Source organism: Bufo gargarizans, chromosome 2, assembly GCF_014858855.1.
Source record: "Bufo gargarizans isolate SCDJY-AF-19 chromosome 2, ASM1485885v1, whole genome shotgun sequence".
Classification (NCBI taxonomy): domain Eukaryota; kingdom Metazoa; phylum Chordata; class Amphibia; order Anura; family Bufonidae; genus Bufo; species Bufo gargarizans.
The window spans coordinates 6,591,929-6,613,085 of NC_058081.1; positions in this window are offsets into that span (position 1 = coordinate 6,591,929).

Genomic DNA, 21,157 nt, shown 5'->3' on the forward strand with positions numbered 1-21,157 from the left:
CTTCCGTGACAGGCCCGTTGTGAGTTTGCCAAAAGGCATGTGGGAGACTCCCAAAATGTATGGAGGAAGGTGCTCTGGTCTGATGAGACTAAAATTTAACTTTTTGGCCATCAAAGAAAACGCTATGTCTGGGGCAAACCCAACACATCACATCACCCAAAGAACACCATCCCCACCCACAGTAAGACATGGTGGTGGCAGCATCATGCTGCAGGGATGGGACTGGGAAACTGGTCAGAGCTGAGGGAAAGATGGATGGTGCTAAATACAAAGTGACTTGGAGCTGTGATTGCCGCAAAAGGTGGCTCTAAAAAGTATTGAATTTAGGGGGGTAAATAGTTATGCACATTGGCTTTTTATGTTATTTTGTCCTATTTGTTGTTTGCTTCACAATTAAAAAAAAACATCTTTAAAGTTGTGGACATGTTCTGTAAATTAAATGATGCAAATCTTCAAACAATCCATGTTAATTCCAGGTTGTGAGGCACCAAAACACTAAAAAAGTCGGGGGGGGGGTGAATACTTTTGCAAGAAACACGCATAGGGGGTCTGCTGTGGTAGTGAAACAATACTGTGAGTCAGTATGACATGCAGATAACAGGTGTCGCTCTTAGAATCACTTCACACTTCACTTATTTGGGCAGTTATGGGGTCAAAACTGACCAAATAACTCGTGTGAACTCAGCTTTACAGGTCAATATTATCACCAGGTATAAAGAACCATGCAGAGGCCCAAAATTTTACTTTAGCGTAAAAGAGAGCACTCCTTTTACACCAACGTCAGCTGATTCCATAGAATTCTACGGAACCTGTTCTATTAAACGCTTATATAAGCAGAGATCCCCGACAGAGTGGAGAGGGTGTCAGCAGTAAGTTTGTGTCCACCACTTGGAAAGGGAGGGACCGTGGTTCCAACATTGGCACTCTGGCCACGGTTCACCTTCTGCCTAGAAATAGGGCAAATGGCCACGTTCACCCCCTCGGGTGGCCTAACAATAAATTGTGATATGAAGAATCCCAGCAGCTGTGTATTCTTATGAATATAACAGTTTATTCCATCAACATAGTATGTCCCAACAACCAGGACGCTTTTCGGCTAAATGCCTTTCTCAACTGTTGAGAAAGGCATTTAGCCAAAACGCACTGTTGGGACATACTATGTTCATGGAATAAAGCTGATATTTTCATAAGAAGACACGTCTGCTGGGATTCTTCATATCGTGTGTGGGGTTCGCTCCTTCCCGTGGCAGCTTGCGCAAGGAGTGAGTGCCGGCCGACTTTGTTACTTAACAAAAAATTGCCACACCCCTGAGTATAGTATTTTCCCCCCAACTCTCCACCCTGACTGCCTGCTACCCTTGCCTCCATGAACCCCTGCACCGCTACCTTCCGGACAGGTAGGCTCCTGCCAAGAGGGTGGTCTACCCTGGGCATGTTCGGCTCCTGACCTCCCACTGCTGCCACCCTGCTGACTCATGGCCACGCTACCACCCTGCTGGCTCAGCAGCTGCTTTACGTCAAGCTGCCACACTCTTCTCCTGATGATTACGATGATGAAGCCCCTTATTCACCCGGCTAACAAGTGCGATCGGCTACATTATCATCCTCTACTGTCTGCACATCACTGGTGTCCCCCTCAATGGCCTCAGGGCCAGGAGCCTAACAGCTCGCAACTCCTGCTCCCACGCGATTCTCACCATCACTACTTGCCGGCCTACGGGAGGAAGCAGCGGATGTCTCCTCCAGATCTTGGCTAGGCAGTAGCTGCTGACTGTCCTCTAGTAGCTTGTCCTCTCTGAAAAGTGGAGCCGAGCCTACGGCATATAATACTTCTCGTGCTGAGGGAACAGAAAAGGACAGAGGAAGATTAAGGAGAGTTGGGGGCACAGGGCCTTCTCCTGGGCCATGCCAACTAAGCGTTGTGATCAGATGTTCAAGAGAGGAGAGAAGGCGCTCATAGGTGAGGGTAAACAGATAGATGTCCCTTCCCCCCAACCAAGATGAGTGAAGTTAATCACCTGGTTTGGTTTGCACTGATTGTGGTGCAACCTTGGTGGAGGGAGGTTTGAAGAGTTGAGGTTGTCTGGGTTGGTGCTGCCGGATGGTGTCCGAAATAACCCTGGGCGGGGGCCAAACCGCCACTTGGGTGGGTATTGGAATATATAAAAACAGGTCTCGTCTGCACTGGATACGTGCGGCGAGCCAATGGACTTAAGGCGCAAATCCCAACCCGAGCTTGGATACGAGAATTTTTTATTTTGAAAAGACGACGCATTTCGGGGTACTCAGGACCCCTTTATCAAGTCTGGAAAAACATATGGTTGTTACAGCGGTCTGTAGTGAATCAAAGGTGTAAATAATGTAAAAGTATAAATATACAAAAATTCATATTAATATTAATAGTTGAACAATAGCTGAAACTGTGTGTGTACATACGTGCGTACAAGCACACATACACGCATTTATATCTGTATATATAGAAAATTGTTTAGATGCGTGTATGGATCAATGGATGAAGACGAAAACATAAACATAAACATAAACACAAGCATAAACGTAATGTATATCCATAAGTAATAGATTAGTTAATTAATCTATTACTTATGGATATACATTACGTTTATGCTTGTGTTTATGTTTATGTTTTCGTCTTCATCCATTGATCCATACACGCATCTAAACAATTTTCTATATATACAGATATAAATGCGTGTATGTGTGCTTGTATGCACGTATGTACACACACAGTTTCAGCTATTGTTCAACTATTAATATTAATATGAATTTTTGTATATTTATACTTTTACCTAAATAACAATCAATATAAACATCTTGCATATTACCGCAACCTAAAATGCCCGTACTATTAAAATATTTTTAAAAAATATCAATACGGCGAATGGCGTAATGGAAAAAAAAGAGTCAAAATGGCTGATCTGCCATTTTTTCATTGTTTCTCTTACGCAAAAAAAAGTATTCAAATTTGATTAAAAAGTCACACACACTCGAAAATGGTATCAGTAAATACTACGGGTTGTCCCGCATGAGCCTCTATATAGCTCAGTAGACATACGTATAAAAGTTTACATTTATTTTTACACTATTTAGACACAAAAAACCTATACATATGGGGTATCGTAATCGTACTAAGAATGAAGGGTATGGGTCAGTTTTGCCACAAATGAAATGCCGTGGGAACAAAGCCCATACAACGGTGGAGTAATTTCATTTTTTTTTCCAATTCCACCCCATTTGGATTTTTTTTTTTACCCTTTTCCCACTACATTTTATGCCTTAATTAATGGTGGCATTAGAAAGTACAATTTGTCTCGCAAAAAATAAGCCCTCATACAGCTATGTAAACTGAAATATAAAAAAAACCTCTGGTAGTAAAAAGCGTTAGTTGTTGTTATTTTTTCTTCCCCGTGTTCCAACAGCCATAACTTTTATACTTTTTCATTTACCTCACTATATCTTGGATTGAAAAATAGGTATTTTTTTTGTCTAAACAGATCATGCTGACTGAAGCATGAGTCAATAGGGATGAGCAAACCCGGACTGTAATATTCAGGTTCATACCGAACATTACGGTGTCCAGGTACCAGAACCCGAACACAGACTTTGCCACAAACATCCGTGTTCGGGTGATTAATAAAGCTTGTTGAAAGATAGCAGCTCATCCAATAAACAACTTTTAGGCAGTGGCACTTGGAAGCCATCATCACACTCATACCTAGTATCGGCATGGCTGTGATTGGCTGGCATTCCATGTGACCCTGCATGCATAAATGCTGGATCATTTGGTGCGCTGCCATTCTGCTCTGACTAGTGTAGGGACAGGACGCTGCTGCAGGCAGGGACAGTGTTAGGCTTTTAATGTGGCTGTTAATTCTGTGGGTGCAATACACCTCCTTTGCATCCGTGACACAGAAATCCAATACTTAATCTGGCTGTTAATTCTATGGGTGACATAAACCCATTTTTTGGGGGGCAAAACACCTCCATTGCATCTGTAACACTGAAATAGAATAGTTAATCTGGCTATGAATTTTGTGTGTGCCCTCAAAGAATGAGGAGAACATCAAATAATGGACGTCAAGCGACATCCACCACCTCCTGAACCTCCTACTCCACTTGGACCTCTGCCTCCTGGTTCAAGATAATTATTTTTTTATTTTTTGTATTCTACACTATTTTAAGTAATTTCCCTATCCACATTTGATTACAGGGCAATTGTCCTGCTCTTACTCCAATTTTGCAGCCCTCTAGGCCTTTATTTTTATTTTTTTCATATATTCTTTATTTATTATTTTCATATAATTGAGTAACAAGTATGCATTGGTATGACAGCAAAATGAATGCAATTGTGACTGAGCTTCACACGTCATACAGTAGCAGACAATTAAAGTTGTATAAAAAACATACATGTGTCCAAATGTTTAACAGATCAATATGGCTACAATCAATAACCAATCAGGTTGAAGAGAGCCTGGATATCCTTTACTTTCTTTTTCCAAAAAGTCAATAACGCTCTCTAGCTAAGCCATAAACAGATCACAGAATAAAAACTGAAGACAGAGAAAGAAGAGAAAAAGAGGGAAGAGTAAAGATTAAGAGCATAAGCAAGAAGGAGAGGGGTGGGGGGGAGCCTATAAATATCGTAGTCTAGGTCCTAAGATTGTTGTATCTGCATAGTCAGGGCTCACCTACATCAGAGATCTCCAAGGGTTCCATATCTTTGCATGTTTATTCTGTGTCCTGTCAATCCAGCTAGACATTTCCTCGAATCTGCAAATTTGATTCACCTTAGCTTTCATTTCATGTACGGAAGGGGGATTGGTATCAAGCCAGTGTAGAGGAATTAATGCTTTAGCTGCCGCTATGATATGTGAGACTAGATTATTTTTTGAAGGGGAGTATTGCGGTGTTGGGAGCGCAAGTGCCACTGTTTCCAACGTAAGTTTAAAGCAAGGGGTTGTGAGTTTCATAAACAGTGCTTTTACTTCTCTCCAATAGGGCTGGATCTGTGGGCAGTTCCACCAGATGTGCGACAGGGACCCTACGCCAACTCACAGCATTCTCTGGTAGACGTCAGACCTCTTTTGTACAAAAATTCTGGAGTTTTATACCACCTTGATAGGAGTTTAAAGTGATTCTCCTGTAGACGGGTGCATCGAGAAAAAACATGTGAACCTCTTAGTATCTGTTTTACTTCAGTTTCTGTCAGAACCTTATCTAACTCCCTCTCCCACTCCCTGATGTACACAGGCTTCAGAGATTCACCCTCACCTCCCACCACAGGGTAGAGCTTTGACACTTTCTTAGCAGCAGAGAGTGGTGACAAGATTAGTTTTTAGAACTCAGTCAAGGACCTTTGGAGAAGGTACTTAACTGTCAACTCCCCACGCACAGCTTTAATATGAGGTTTAGCTAATAAAAAACCTGGGGATTCGGTAATCGAGCTCGGAAGCGCTTAAAGGATGGAGGCTTCGACATTTGGAGTGATTTCTCCCAGCTTTACCGACATTAGGGAGTTCCATAAATGCAGTTTGTCCAAGCTGCCATGGTTTAGGAGGTCTGGTAATTGGCTTACTGGCAGCAGGGGAGATGGATCAGGGGCTAATTTTCCCCTCATTTCTCTCCATACCTCACCAAGACCCCGAAACAATGGGTCTAATGTCTTGTCATTCTGGATGTTCCTATCTGGGAGCCACAAGTGTTTTTGAAAAAGCTTCCCTACGCTATGACTACAAATGGCTTGAACATCTGGATGTCTTTTTGGCCATTTCAAGCCATCTATTGAGCTGTATCGCTTCATAGTATCTGGATACATCTGGTAGGCCTCTAGTCCTTTCTATGACTTTTTTTACAGCCATTTTACTGCACCAAAGTTTGGGTTCCCATTGACTTTTATGGTGTTCGGGTTCGGGGTCAAGTTCAGGTACCTGAATCGAACTTTGAAAAAAAGTTTGGCCGAACTCGTTGAACCCGAACACCCATGGTTTTGCTCATCCATAGTCACTAGGTCACAAGGTTTCTTGCTCAAGTCATTCTGATTGAGAAATCCAGTCGGATGACTAGAGAAAAGTCTTTAAGAGAAAATATAACAAATCCAGTTGCTCTGACATCTCTACTGATATCTCGCGAATGAATGAAATGATTTTTTTCTGATTATACCTATACTTTTTCCCGTTTATGCCAATTTTCTGGCAAGTTTGTTGCAGGTCCTGCTGGAGGAAATGCCAAAGTTATATAGAGGCCTACACCTTCACATAACTTTGCGTTTTCTCCAGAAATGCAGAGACACTGAAGATCAGCGTGCAAAATGCCGGTCTTAATAAATTTAAAAACAATTTACCTCATTTTCAGAATTCTAAAGATTTTATCTGTTATAAAGTGTCACCCTTTAAAATATTTTTCCATTATCAGTGACAATAAACATATATCTGATCCCCCTACTTTGCATTCTGCAAAAATAATTAAGTGACTGACTCCTATTACAGTGGTGACTATACCATAATGGAGTAAATACAAACTTTTTTTTTTTTTTACCGTTTTAATTTTTTTTCCAGTATTTACTTAGCATCTCATTTGTACAGTATCTAGAAAGCTGACCATAAAATGACACTCCTGTTTAAGGTAAATATACATTCTGTTTATCATCCGTAACCCTTTCTGAAATATACAGGATAATCTTCTTCCAACTCGTTAAATCATTCAACTGATCAGCAAAGTATTTCAACACCATATCTGGAAAAGATAATCCTCCCTCACTAGGAGAGTAACACAGATACTGAAACTTTATTTTGTCCCTTTTCCTCCCCAAACATATGACATTCAACGTGGATAAAATGGCTTTGAAAGCCCTCCCCCTCAATCGAGACTTTACAAAAAAAAGGAGACTCAGATACTGTCAAAAGGACCACCACAGAAAATGCACATCCCACAAATACCATTAAATAAAAAGACAATATTTATAAGACAACACTAACACATAACAAAATGGTATACAATAGAACAGAGTGTTGGTAAAAGAATAAAACCAACACTCATAGAGAGTCCACTAGCGTCCGAAATATAGGGACAATATAAAGTCCAGCTGCATCAAATGACAATACATAAATACATAAAAGATTAATATTAAGTATAATGTGGCATCAAATGAATCCAAATTCAGACCAAATCAGGTAAAAATATAAAAGCCATAACCTGTAAGAGAGCTGGTAAAGTAGACCTGAAAAGCATGAAGAGAAGCACCCCACCCGTAACACAGGTGTAGTCCGGCTTCCTCAAAGGTAGTGGGCCATGTAAAAGTGTGTCATATATATATATATATACTGAATAAACTTATCAAAACAATTATATCAATAATGTAATTCACCTGTAGAGTAAACATTGTGTGTGTAAGTTCACTGGCGTCCCCAGGATCGCAGGGCACATGCACAAGATGGCCGAGCCACCGGAAATGTCTAAATCATGTGGCCTAAAGATAATGGCCGCAGTGGAACGCAATATGCGTTCCACCAACGGAACGTAAGCCAGAGACATTGTAAGTTCACTGGTGTCTCCAAGGTTACAGCACGTGTGCGCAAAATGGCCGAGCCACTGGGAGTGTCTAAATCATGTGGCCAGAAAAATTGCTGCAGTGGAACGCGATATGCGCTCCACCAACGGAACACAAGCCAGAGGCATAAGGTCCGTTCACACAGAGCGAAATTATGTACATTGGAGGGCAGGACAAAGACCGGGTGCTGGTGCACAAAATGAAAGAATTCAAACACCATGATTGAACATACAATTTTATCACATATTTAAGGGATACAATAGAATAATCAATGGTATGATTTTCACAATAAATATAAATAAATAAAAAGGTTTGTTTAACTATAAAATTATAAATAATAATAAATATCCACAATCAATAATACATATCATAGTTAGAAAAAACTCCATTAAACCATAATCAATTAAGATATCACAACCCCTAAAAACACACAACACATTATAATGTTTATAAATAACAAAATTGTATATATATATATATATATATATATATATATATATATATATATATACAGTACAGACCAAAAGTTTGGACACACCTTCTCATTCAAAGAGTTTTCTTTATTTCCATGACTATAAAATTGTAGATTCACACTGAAGGCATCAAAATTATGAATTAACACATGTGGAATTATATACATAACAAAAAAGTGTGAAACAACTGAAAATATGTCATATTCTAGGTTCTTCAAAGTAGCCACCTTTTGCTTTGATTACTGCTTTGCACACTCTTGGCATTCTCTTGATGAGCTTCAAGAGGTAGTCACCTGAAATGGTTTTCACTTCACAGGTGTGCCCTGTCAGGTTTAATAAGTGGGATTTCTTTCCTTATAAATGGGGTTGGGACCATCAGTTGTGTTGTGGAGAAGTCAGGTGGATACACAGCTGATAGTCCTACTGAATAGACTGCAGCTAAGTAAAGAAAAACGAGTGGCCATCATTACTTTAAGAAATGAAGGTCAGTCAGTCCGAAAAATTGGGAAAACTTTGAAAGTGTCCCCAAGTGCAGTCACAAAAACCATCAAGCGCTACAAAGAAACTGGCTCACATGCGGACCGCCCCAGGAAAGGAAGACCAAGAGTCACCTCTGCTGCAGAGGATAAGTTCATCCGAGTCACCAGCCTCAGAAATCGCAGGTTACCAGCAGCTCAGATTAGAGACCAGGTCAATGCCACACAGAGTTCTAGCAGCAGACACATCTCTAGAACAACTGTTAAGAGGAGACTGTGTGAATCAGGCCTTCATAGTAGAATATCTGCTAGGAAACCACTGCTAAGGACAGGCAACAAGCAGAAGAGACTTGTTTGGGCTAAAGAACACAAGGAATGGACATTAGACCAGTGGAAATAAATAAGTTGGCATGGACATGTGATCAGGTATATGACTGCTTCAGTATTACAGTTGATGTTGTGCAAGATCTTGAAGTTCTTATTGCCGGATGAATCACAGAAGACAGTAGATCGAACCATATATTTGCATGCAGCACATGACCCACATGAAAATGATCCCCCATCTAGGACCTTTACTACCAAATATACCTCCTGGTATTTTAGGGATATAGTGGCTTTTGGTCAGAATGTCCTGCAAATTGCGAGACCTTCTCCATGTAATGCAAACAGTTGGAGAACTGGCAGTGTGTCTGACACCATATCCCCAGATTACATGGAGAAGGTCTCGCAATTTGCAGGACATTCTGACCAAAAGCCACTATATCCCTAAAATACCAGGAGGTATATTTGGTAGTAAAGGTCCTAGATGGGGATCATTTTCATGTGGGTCATGTGCTGCATGCAAATATATGGTTCGATCTACTGTCTTCTGTGATTCATCCGGCAATAAGAACTTCAAGATCTTGCACAACATCAACTGTAATACTGAAGCAGTCATATACCTGATCACATGCCCATGCCAACTTATTTATATTGGCATGACGACTAGGGCTCTTAAGGTCCGGGTGTTGGAACACGTCAATAAAATCAAAGCAGCCACAGAAGTACCCGAAAAAGATTATGACACATTGAAAGCAGTTCCATGGCACTTCCGTAGATTTCACAGGTCTGATCCGCAGGGTCTTACAGTGAGAGGTATAGATAGAATCCATTTGGGATCTAGGGGTGGTAATGTTAAACTAGCCCTGCTCCGCAGAGAAACGAGATGGATTGTCATTTTGGATACTGTCAACCCATATGGCTTGAACGAATCTAACAGCTTCCCCTCCTTCCTATAAGTATTGCGCAAATTTTAATCAACAGGGTATAGTAAGTTTTATTATTATTTTGTATTATAATATTCTCTTCTTTCTTTCGAGATTGTCTATGTTGTATACCTGGGATACGTCGGCGGATCTAACCATCTACTTGGAGAAGATACTTTTGGGATGAATGGCAGACCATGGATGGACATTTAATGACGCGCCTTTAGGAAATTGTATTTTATGGTATACTCTATGCACCTTGTGTATGTATATTCCCCACACTATAATTGATGTGATATTTGATATTTTCATCTTAGGTGGGTATAGTGTGTACTGTTGGTTTCGGTTGGGAGTGTCTCGGTCGACCCCATTGGTGGCCTTTGCCGCCGGTGGTGCCGCCCTGGACACTCTCTGCCTACCTATACTTGGACAAGGTTTTCCTTGTTCCTCTTCTTTCCTTTTGATGCTTGCTAATGTTGACTTTTGTTCCTGTGGAGAGCACCATGATTATGTTGGTGGTCCCCTTCATTGTGTGACGGGCCGGTAATGCCATTATTGTAACCGTGGTTGGCGTTTCTCCCTTTGTATTACATTATATTACTCCTGTATTACTGGTCTCCGATGACTGCCTGAGTCTGTTTTAGTGTCTGGTGGGTCGGGGATGCCTCGGCTGACCCCGCGGGAGGTTTTTGCTGCCGGCGGGGCCATCCTCGGCATCCCCTCCCCACATGTCGGTGTTCTATATACATGTCACGGTATTATATGTATGTTGGCACTCTTTCAGGGTGTATATAGCACTATCTTTTTGAGATGCATTATCTGCCAGCAGGATGCACCTTCTTATCTTTTTTTGATTTTGAATTATATATTATAACTATTTTATCATTGTATCATTATTATATGTAGTAACACACATGGGTATCACTCGGTGCTGCAGTCTTTAGTTACTCACGCACTGTATATGGGGCGTGAGCTGTTGCAACATCGATGTATTTCTATATAGCACTGTTTTTAGTGCTTCTTATTATTATATCTGTGATTGACTCATCTATTATGTAATTGTCTATTTAATTTCACTGGGTCATGTCACTCTTGTAGTATATGTATTACGACACCAGGTCACCGTGGGTACTGGCGGTTACGATTCTATTAGGTATACCGCGGTATTCCGTGGTTTCTATTTGTAGATGTCTGGGTGCGTCTCGGTGATCGTGGGCCTAATATTGATGTCTGTCTAGTTATTTGATTTACTCTTTTCTAGTTCTGTGAACATCCATACATACTATATTGTTTATAGTCCTCCTGTCAGACAAGATCCGCCCCCTGCGATTTGCGGCTCACTTGCGTTCCATTGGGTCGTGGATCACGCATGCGCTGCGCGGTGTCATCTCAATGTGCTCTGTGACGTCTACATGCGCCGCGCATGCGCGGTATGCGGACGGAGACACGCTGAGAGATGGCGCCGCGCATTATGGTGCTCCCGCACCCGCTTCACCGGACCACAGGTGCCCGCAATCCAGGTACTTAAATTAGACTCTCATTTAGACTATATATACCCTGTTAGTCTGTTACTTGATACCTCTTGACGAAGCCGCTGAGGTGAAACGCGCGTTGAGGTCTTGCGCTCTTGGGCTTACACTTGCGTCCATCATGTCCTCAGGTACGTTCCATGTATAGTACTACGGTGTATCTATACATGGTCATATTTCACATCCATTTTAGGCCCAGGATACCATTTGTGGGACATTATTATAATTTGACATCCAGTGAACGCACTTACATGTGACATTTTTGTATTATATATGCTGGAGTCTTGGATGTCTACATATGTATATATAACTTTTGTTGATGTGAGGTCCATGAACAATCAGTGATTCAATTGATCCTGTTGCATAGTATATACCCCTTGTTGGGCTTAATTTCTATCTATTTTTTATTTTCTATGCAGGATTGACTGTTCATGCACCATAATTGTTTCTACCTGTAGGCTATGCATGCTTATTTGTGTGGACATACATGGTCCCGCAATTGTGTATATTGCCCTTCGGCTCTCTGTATACTGTTTTTCATCCTGTCTTTTCCCTTATTTATTATATCTGAGAATAAAGTGATATTTTGATATATTATCTCCACTTGAGTTTTTTGCTTATAGAGTAGATGACATACAGGTGGTGTGTGTTGCTGTCTAGGTTAGACAGAGAGGTGTTTGTAGGTTTAATAGTACTGAGGTAGGTGTTGGACTTCCCATGACTCAGTTTCTTTTGGCACAGGTTGCAAATGGCATCGCTGTTATCAGAGACAGACACACAAAAAAAATGCCACACTGCTGAGCTTTGCAATGGCGGCATTCTGGTGGTGGCAACAGCATGCGCTGATTGGCGTGCTGTCTGGCTGACCCCGGGTGCCGATACATGCTGTCTGACTGTGACACTAGCTCCTTGTGACGACTTCCCCCTGCTTCCAAATCGTCTCCTCCTTCTCTCTGTCTCCCCTTCTGAACTTTCCCCCTCTTCTTCTTCTCTTCGAGCAGGCACCCATGTGGCATCCACGGACACATCATCATCATCATCATCCGCTTCACTTGTATCTGACACCTCAGCAAAGGAAGCAGCAGCGGGTACAACATCATCATCATCACACTGTACGTCCATGTGTGTAATGCTGCCTGACTGAGACATATCCCTGTTATCTACATCCCCTGGCAATAATGGTTGCCTCACTAATTTCATCCAACTGATGTGTAAATAACTCCTCTGAGGGATCAAGTGAAGCGGCTGTGGTGGCTGTGGTGGTAGTGGTGGTGGTGGCGGCAGGCGGGCGAGTGGTAACTTGAGAGCAGGTGACCAAAGCTCAGCTGGAGGAGGATGGTGCGTCAAGGATCTTAGCGGAAGCTGTTGAAGATTGGGTGTCCTGTGTAAGCCAGTCAACTATTTTCTCTGAGTTTTTTGGGTTCAGGGTACGTGGCCTCTGAACACTGGGCATTATTCCAGGGCCAGTGGAAATCACAGCACCACGATCACGACGGCCCCCGCGGCGTGGCCTACCTCTGCCTGTCATTTATTTTTAGGTAAGTGGTACTATGCGTGAAAGGTACTGTGCCACCCTATATAAGTGGTGGGCAGTGGGCACAGTACAGTCTGTGTGGGCCTGACACACACTGGCTTGCAACTGGGATTATATCACAGAAAAATAATATTTTTTTTTTTTTTATCTGCAAGGTATTTCTGAGTGACCACCTGTAATGGTATCAGTGGTGGCCTAGCATCAAGTGGCTACAGTACAGTCTGTGGGCCAGACACACACTGGCTTACAACTGGGATTATATTACAGAAAAATAATAAATCTAATTTTTTTTTATCTGCAAGTTATTTCTGAGTGACACCCTGTAACGGTATCAGTGGTGGCCTAGCAGAAAGTGGCCACAGTACAGTCTAGTCTGTGGGCCAGACACACACTGGCTTGCAACTGGGATTATATCACAAAAAAATAATAAATGGATTTTTTTTATCTGCAAGGTATTTCTGTGTGACACCTTGTAACGGTATTAGTGGTGGCCTAGCCAGTGGCCACAGTGCAGTCTGTGGGCCAGACACACACTGGCTTGCAACTGGGATTTTATCACAGAAAAATAATAATTTGAATTCTTTTTTATCTGCAAGGTATTGTGACACCCTGTATGAATGGTGTGCACACAGTACTGTCTGTGACTGAGCCTGCAGCCTCTCACACACGGGCAGGCAACTGCAATATATATACAGTACAGACCAAAAGTTTGGACACACCTTCTCATTCAAAGAGTTTTCTTTATTTTCATGACTTTGAAAATTGTAGATTCACACTGAAGGCATCAAAACTATGAATTAACACATGTGGAATTATATACATAACAAAAAAGTGTGAAACAACTGAAAATATGTCATATTCTAGGTTCTTCAAAGTAGCCACCTTTTGCTTTGATTACTGCTTTGCACACTCTTAGCATTCTCTTGATGAGCTTCAAGAGGTAGTCACCTGAAATGGTCTTCCAACAGTCTTGAAAGAGTTCCCAGAGATGCTTAGCACTTGTTGGCCCTTTTGCCTTCACTCTGCGGTCCAGCTCACCCCAAACCATCTTGATTGGGTTCAGGTCCGGTGACTGTGGAGGCCAGGTCATCTGGCGCAGCACCCCATCACTCTCCTTCATGGTCAAATAGCCCTTACACAGCCTGGAGGTGTATTTGGGGTCATTGTCCTGTTAAAAAATAAATCATGGTCCAACTAAACGCAAACCGGATGGAATAGCATGTCGCTGCAAGATGCTGTGGTAGCCATGCTGGTTCAGTATGCCTTCAATTTTGAATAAATCCCCAACAGAGTCACCAGCAAAGCACCCCCACACCATCACACCTCCTCCTCCATGCTTCATGGTGGGAACCAGGCATGTAGAGTCCATCCGTTCACCTTTTCTGCGTCGCACAAAGACACGGTGGTTGGAACCAAAGATCTCAAATTTGGACTCATCAGATCAAAGCACAGATTTCCACTGGTCTAATGTCCATTCCTTGTGTTCTTTAGCCCAAACAAGTCTCTTCTGCTTGTTGCCTGTCCTTAGCAGTGGTTTCCTAGCAGATATTCTACCATGAAGGCCTGATTCACACAGTCTCCTCTTAACAGTTCTTCTAGAGATGTGTTTGCTGCTAGAACTTTGTGTGGCATTGACCTGGTCTCTAATCTGAGCTGCTGTTAACCTGCGATTTCTGAGGCTGGTGACTCGGATGAACTTATCCTCTGCAGCAGAGGTGACTCTTGGTCTTCCTTTCCTGGGGCGGTCCGCATGTGAGCCAGTTTCTTTGTAGTGCTTGATGGTTTTTGTGACTGCACTTGTGGACACTTTCAAAGTTTTCTCAATTTTTCAGACTGACTGACCTTCATTTCTTAAAGTAATGATGGCCACTCGTTTTTCTTTACTTAGCTGATTTTTTCTTGCCATAATACAAATTCTAACAATCTATTCAGCAGGACTATCAGCTGTGTATCCACTAGACTTCTCCACAACGCAACTGATGGTCCCAACCCCATTTATAAGGCAAGAAATCCCACTTATTAAACCTGACAGGGCACACCTGTGAAGTGAAAACCATTTCAGGTGACTATCTCTTGAAGCTCATCAAGAGAATGCCAAGAGTGTGCAAAGCAGTAATCAAAGCAAAAGGTGGCTACTTTGAAGAACCTAGAATATGACATATTTTCAGTTGTTTCACACTTTTTTTGTTATGTATATAATTCCACATGTGTTAATTTATAGTTTTGATGCCTTCCGTGTGAATCTACAATTTTGAAAATAAAGAAAACTCGTTGAATGAGAAGGTGTGTCCAAACTTTTGGTCTGTACTGTAAATAAAACAAAAAACTAAAAAAAGCAGACTGATGTACCCGCCCTAAAAAGTTTTTTTTGGGGTGCTGCCAGGACGCTGTCCTTACAGCAGGTGAGCCTGTAGACACAGAAGTTCAGAACACTGCCCTAGCTAACGCTTTCCCTATTAGATCATCAGCAGCAGCAGCACTCTCCCTCCTCTCACTAAGAAAGTAGCTTCAGAATGAATCTAAAATGGATGCTGTCCAGGAGGTGGGAGGGTCTGGGAGGGAGGGTCTGCTGCTGATTGGCTGGAATGTGTCTGCTGACTGTGAGGTACAGGGTCAAAGTTTGCTCAATAATGATGTATAGGGGGCGGACCGAACATCGCATATGTTCGCCCGCTGCGGTGAACGCGAACAAGCTATGTTCGCCGTGAACTGTTCGCCGGCGAATAGTTCGGGACATCACTAGCGGACAGCACACAGTGTGCTGTCCGATTCCGCATTTTCGGAACGCGGCCCCGATCTTCTGGTCTGCAGCTCCTGAAAAAAATAGAGCCTGTCCTATTCTTGTTCACAATTGCGGACAAGAATAGGCATTTCTATGAGGTGTCGGCTGGGTATATTGCGGATCTGCAATTTGTGGATCTGCAATGTACTATGGACGTCTGAATGGAGCCTAAGTGTAGTGGAGCCTAAGTGAGTGTGAGCTGCCGGGAAAAAGTCACCCTCCTTCCCACCTCTGCAGCTGACAGAAGTAGATTTTTACCTTCATTTTTTCAATCCCCGTCGGGTGGGGGAGGGGTTTTAAGTCTTTTGAGGGTGGACACATTGCGGCAGGGGGCGTGTCTGGGCTCCTTCCTGCAAGAGTGATGCCCCTCTGGGCACCTTACTGGCTCATTTTCAGAGGATAAAAACATCTATTGCTAGTACAAAGGCACATCTGGAAATAAGCAATTATCCTGGTGACAGATTTCCTTTAACCTCTTAAGGACACAGGGCCTGTATGCCCTGTGTAGTTCCGATCACCGCTGCGAGTCGGGCGGTGATCGGAACTGGGTGCTTGCTGAAATCAATCAGCAGGCACCCTGGGTCAATGCCGAGGGGGGTTCTGTGACCCCCCCCCCCGTATTGGCGATCGCTGCAAACCGCAGGTCAAGTCAATGACCGCGGTCATCAGAAACTTTAAAATGCTTTTTTTTTTTTAAGTTTAACCCCCCCCTCCCCTACAGCCCTCTTTGTGATGTCTCAGTGGGCTGTGCAGGGGGGGTTTTGCGGGCGGTGCGGCAGTATGGGCGGTGCTGGGGGTCGGGCAGGCGCGCGATCATCCGCCGGCCCCCTCTCTCAGGATGGCCGAGCGGTTTTAGCAGAGTGTCAGCACATTGCTGACACTCTGCTTGAAATGGCTGACATCTGTGCTGGCACAGATGTCAGACGTTTAACCCCTTCCATGCTGCAGTCCTTAGGGACTGCTGTATGGAAGAAGTTAACAGGGAGGGAGCTCCCTACCTCTCCAATCGGGGGCTGCTGTGCTTTTTCAGCCCCCGATTCTTGACGGGATCAAAGAGTTAGGGGGCCCCCCTCCCCATGACGGTTTATTGCTTGGTCATACAAATTACCACCCAAATGAATTTTACCTCCTTTTCTTCTCACTAATAGAGCTTTTATTTGGTGGTATTTCATTGCTGCTGACATTTTTACTTTTTTTGTTATTAATCAAAATTGACCGAACTTTTTGCAAAAAAATGACATTTTTCACTTTCAGTTGTAAAATTTTTCAAATAAAACTACATTTCTATATACATTTTTCTCTAAATTGTTCTACATGTCTTTGATAAAAAAAATGCAATAAGTTTATATTTATTGGTTTGCGCAAAAGTTATAGCGTTTACAAACTATGGTACAAAAATGTGAATTTCTGCATTTTGAAACAGCTCTGACTTTCTGAGCACCTGTCATGTTTCCTGAGGTTCTACAATGCCCAGACAGTAGAAAAACCCCACAAATGACCCCATTTCGGAAAGTAGACACCCTAAGGTATTCGCTGATGGGCATAGTGAGTTCATGGAAGTTTTTATTTTTTGTCACAAGTTAGCAGAATATGATTGTAAGAAAAAAAAAAATAAAGTCTCATATTTCACTAACTTGTGACAAAAAATACAATTTTACATGAACTCGCCATACCCCTCACGGAATACCTTGGGGTGTCTTCTTTCCAAAATGGGGTCGGCATTTAGCCCTGCTGGACGTAGACTTCCAAAGTCATAAATACGTTGAGATTCAGCTCTTGACATCTTTGAAATATAGTTGCCTCCCCTCCAGTGTCTTTCTATCTTCTCCAGTGCCGCAAACGTTAATCCACTGTAATTTTTGTCATGAACATCGTTAATTTTTGTCATGAACATCGTTAAACACTGTCGAAACTCTTCCTTTCCGCTAACTTGGGACAAAAAGTTCAATCTTTCATGGACTCAATATGCCCCTCAGCGAATACCTTGGGGAGTCTTCTTTCCAAAATGGGGTCAGTTGTGGGGTGTTTGTACTGCCCTGGCATTTGAGGGTCTCCGCAATCATTACATGTATGGCCAGCATTAGGAGTTTTTGCTATTCTCCTTATATTGAGCATACGGGTAATGAGATATATTTTTTTTCGTTCAGCCTCTGGGCTGAAAGAAAAAATGAACGGCACAGATTTCTTCATTCGCATCGATCAATGTGGATGAAAAAATCTCTGCCAAAAAATGTGCAAAAAAAAAAAAGGAGGGGAAAGGCGTCTGCCAGGACATAGGAGCTCCGCCCAGTGGGGTAGCGTGGGTTGCCAGCACCCGGGGCAAGCCAAAAATTGCGCCCCCCCCGCGCCTACCCCAGGCACGCCACTTTTAACAGATACTATAGTAGATCACTAGCAGTCCTATGTAACACCTCAGATAACACAGAGATAACTCTCTGAGTACAGATAATGTAGTAGATGGGTGTGAGGCCCCAGAATTCAGAACACACACAGTGTGACCTGAAGTCTGGGGCCAGAATGCGGCAGTATGGGCCAAATTCTCAATCTTCTCCCTCAACCCTACCATGAAACAGATATGTGGATGGACATTATTATTACAGTAGAATACCGCACCATACCTGTTACATCCAGTGACGTCTCCTGTGATGTAGACTCTCCTCGACGTCTTCATTCAGAGATAAGACCGCCATGATAACTTCTTTCAGACGCTTCTCGTCTCTGCAGAGTTTCACCGAAAAAATTTTAGGTTCCTCACTTTACTATCATGCTCTCCTTCCTGGTGTCTCAACACTGTCATCCTGCTGCCCCCCAATACTGAGCTAGAGCCAGACAGATAGCTTTCATTCCCCATAATATTATTCCCCCTGTATATTATAATGGCCCCCTCTTTATTATTAATGTACTGGCCCCCTCTTTAATAACAAAGAGGGGGCCAGTACATTAATAATAAAGAGGGGCCAGTACATTAATAATAAAGAGGGGGCCATTATATTAATAACAACGAGGGGGCCATTACATTAATAAAAAGAGGGGGCCATTATATTAATAATAAAGAGGGGGCCATTATATTAATAATAAAGAGGGGGCCATTACATTAATAACAAAGAGGGGGCCATTACATTAATAACAAAGAGGGGGTCATTATATTAATAATAAAGAGGGGGTCATTACATTAATAACAAAGAGGGGGTCATTATATTAATAATAAAGAGGGGGCCATTATATTATTAATAAAGAGGGGCCATTACATGAATAACAAAGAGGGGGCCATTACATTAATAACAAAGAGGGGGTCATTACATTAATAACAAAGAGGGGGTCATTACATTAATAACAAAGAGGGGGTCATTACATTAATAACAAAGAGGGGGTCATTACATTAATAACAAAGAGGGGGTCATTACATTAATAATGAAGAGGGGGTCATTACATTAATAATGAAGAGGGGGTCATTACATTAATAGTAATGTACTGGCCCCCTCTTTATTATTAATATAATGCCCCCCTTTTTATTAATAATGTACTGGCCCCCTCTTTGCTAATGTAATGTCCCCCTCTTTGTTATTAATGTACTGGCCCCCTCTTTGTTATTAATATAATGTCCCCCTCTTTGTTATTAATGTAATGGCCCCCTCTTATTACTATGCCAATGCCATAGCCTTTCTGCTCCAGTCCTCTCCCACCCCCCATACTGCCCCCAGAGCCTCTGCACTGCAATTAGGAAAGGTAACATAAAAAAAAAATACTTACCCATCTCCATCCCTGCTTGTTCCCGCCGCAGGCGGTCACGAACGCCTCACTGTGCCTTCCTGCGCCGCGTCATCGCGTCATCTCGCGAGACCCGACGCAGGAGGTCACAGTGAGGTTATCGTGACCGAGTCCTGCATCGCTCTACTGCCTTATAGGCTTCAGGCCACTAGGCCTGAAGCCTATGGAGCATAACGGAGGGGACGGGAGCCATAGGCTCCCGTAGCCCTCATTGAAATTTCGGCTGCCTGGCGCCCCCTGCAATTTGGCGCCCGGGGCAACGGCCCCTCCGGCCCCCCCCCACGCTACGCCCCTGGCTCCGCCCAACATCCAAACCCACTCAGCTCGTATGCCCTGGCAAACCCGATTTCTCCATTCACATCAATCGATGTGGATGAATAAATCATTGCCGGAATCTTTTTTTTTGGAAAAAAATGTTTGCCAAAGCATATGAACACCGCCCCTCAGCTCATAAGCCTCGGCAAACAGATCTTTTTTACTGCAGAGGATAAATCTCGTCTTGCAGCGCCGCATACACCGACTTTTGTGTAATCTGACAGCAGTGCAATGCTTCTGTCAGAATGCACATCAGTGCTGCAGCTGGTCAATCGGTTGGTCCACCTAGAAGGTAAAAAAACAAAACAAAACAAAAAAAAAACAGGCCGCAACGAAATAAATTTATTAACATTAACTTTATATAACATTTGAAACAGAACATTAACTTTTATAAACTTTATTGAACCTTTGGAACATTAACTTTTTTGCTTACCTGTGCAAAGCGCAAATCGCCCAGAGATGTGGCGAAGTACATTATGCACTTTGTCCCAGGTGAAAGGAGAGGTTTGCAGCAGCTGTTAGTGAAAGGGCCCTAAGAGCCTGTCCTGTGAGATGCAATCCCTATGCTAATAGTGTACCTGTGTGTGGTACTTCCGTAAACACTCGCCTAAGCATAGGGCAGGGTGGTCAGAGCAGTCAGGACAGAAATAGCGGGTGTCACTCTTGCTACAGACACAACATCTTTTTCGGGGTGGCGCTTGGTTTGAGGTACCAGCAACGACATGTCACAAACAGACAGCTGAGAAGCTCTGACAGAAGCCTTTCAGAACCTCCTCCTTGAGTTTTCTTTGTTGTGCTGTTCAGTTCCTCATCTCGTTAGCCTCTCTCAGCTGTCATGTAGTTGGACTGATTGCTTCCCTTTAAATTCCTCCCCATAATGCATTACTGGGCGGCTTATACTTCCTCCTGGAGTGTGTGTGCATGCTGATCCTGTTTCCCAGTCTGCTACAAAGTTAAGTGCTGTACATTTATCTGTTATTTTCTGTTTGCTGGATCCCAGGTGACCCTGACTCCCTCCGTGTCTGGTGCAGGGAGCCGGTGGTCGTGTCCCCTCACTATTGTAGGGTGTTCAGGGGTTATATAGTCGAGGTACGTGGATATGCAACCATCCACCTTTGGGATCTTTGCATAGGCTGAGCAGCCAGGGAAAGTGCTAGGTCTTGTGCAGGGGTCTCCCTCTTGGTTCCTTAGCTTTGGATCCAGTGAGTCATATATGCATGTTGCTTTGTCTTGTTTCCTGTACACCGTCCGTGACACGACACTGGGGAAATGTCGCTCGTGTAGACGGCTCACTACACTGGTGGTTGGGGCCACGGAACCTCCTGGATACAGGAGGTTCTCGATGATCTCTTCCTGAAATTTGAGGAAGGATCCTGTTCTCCCAGCCTTACTGTAGAGAACAAAACTATTATAGACAGCCAATTGAAGCAACAGCCCGGTGAGTCACTCCGTGATTTTGCTTTGTCCCTGCA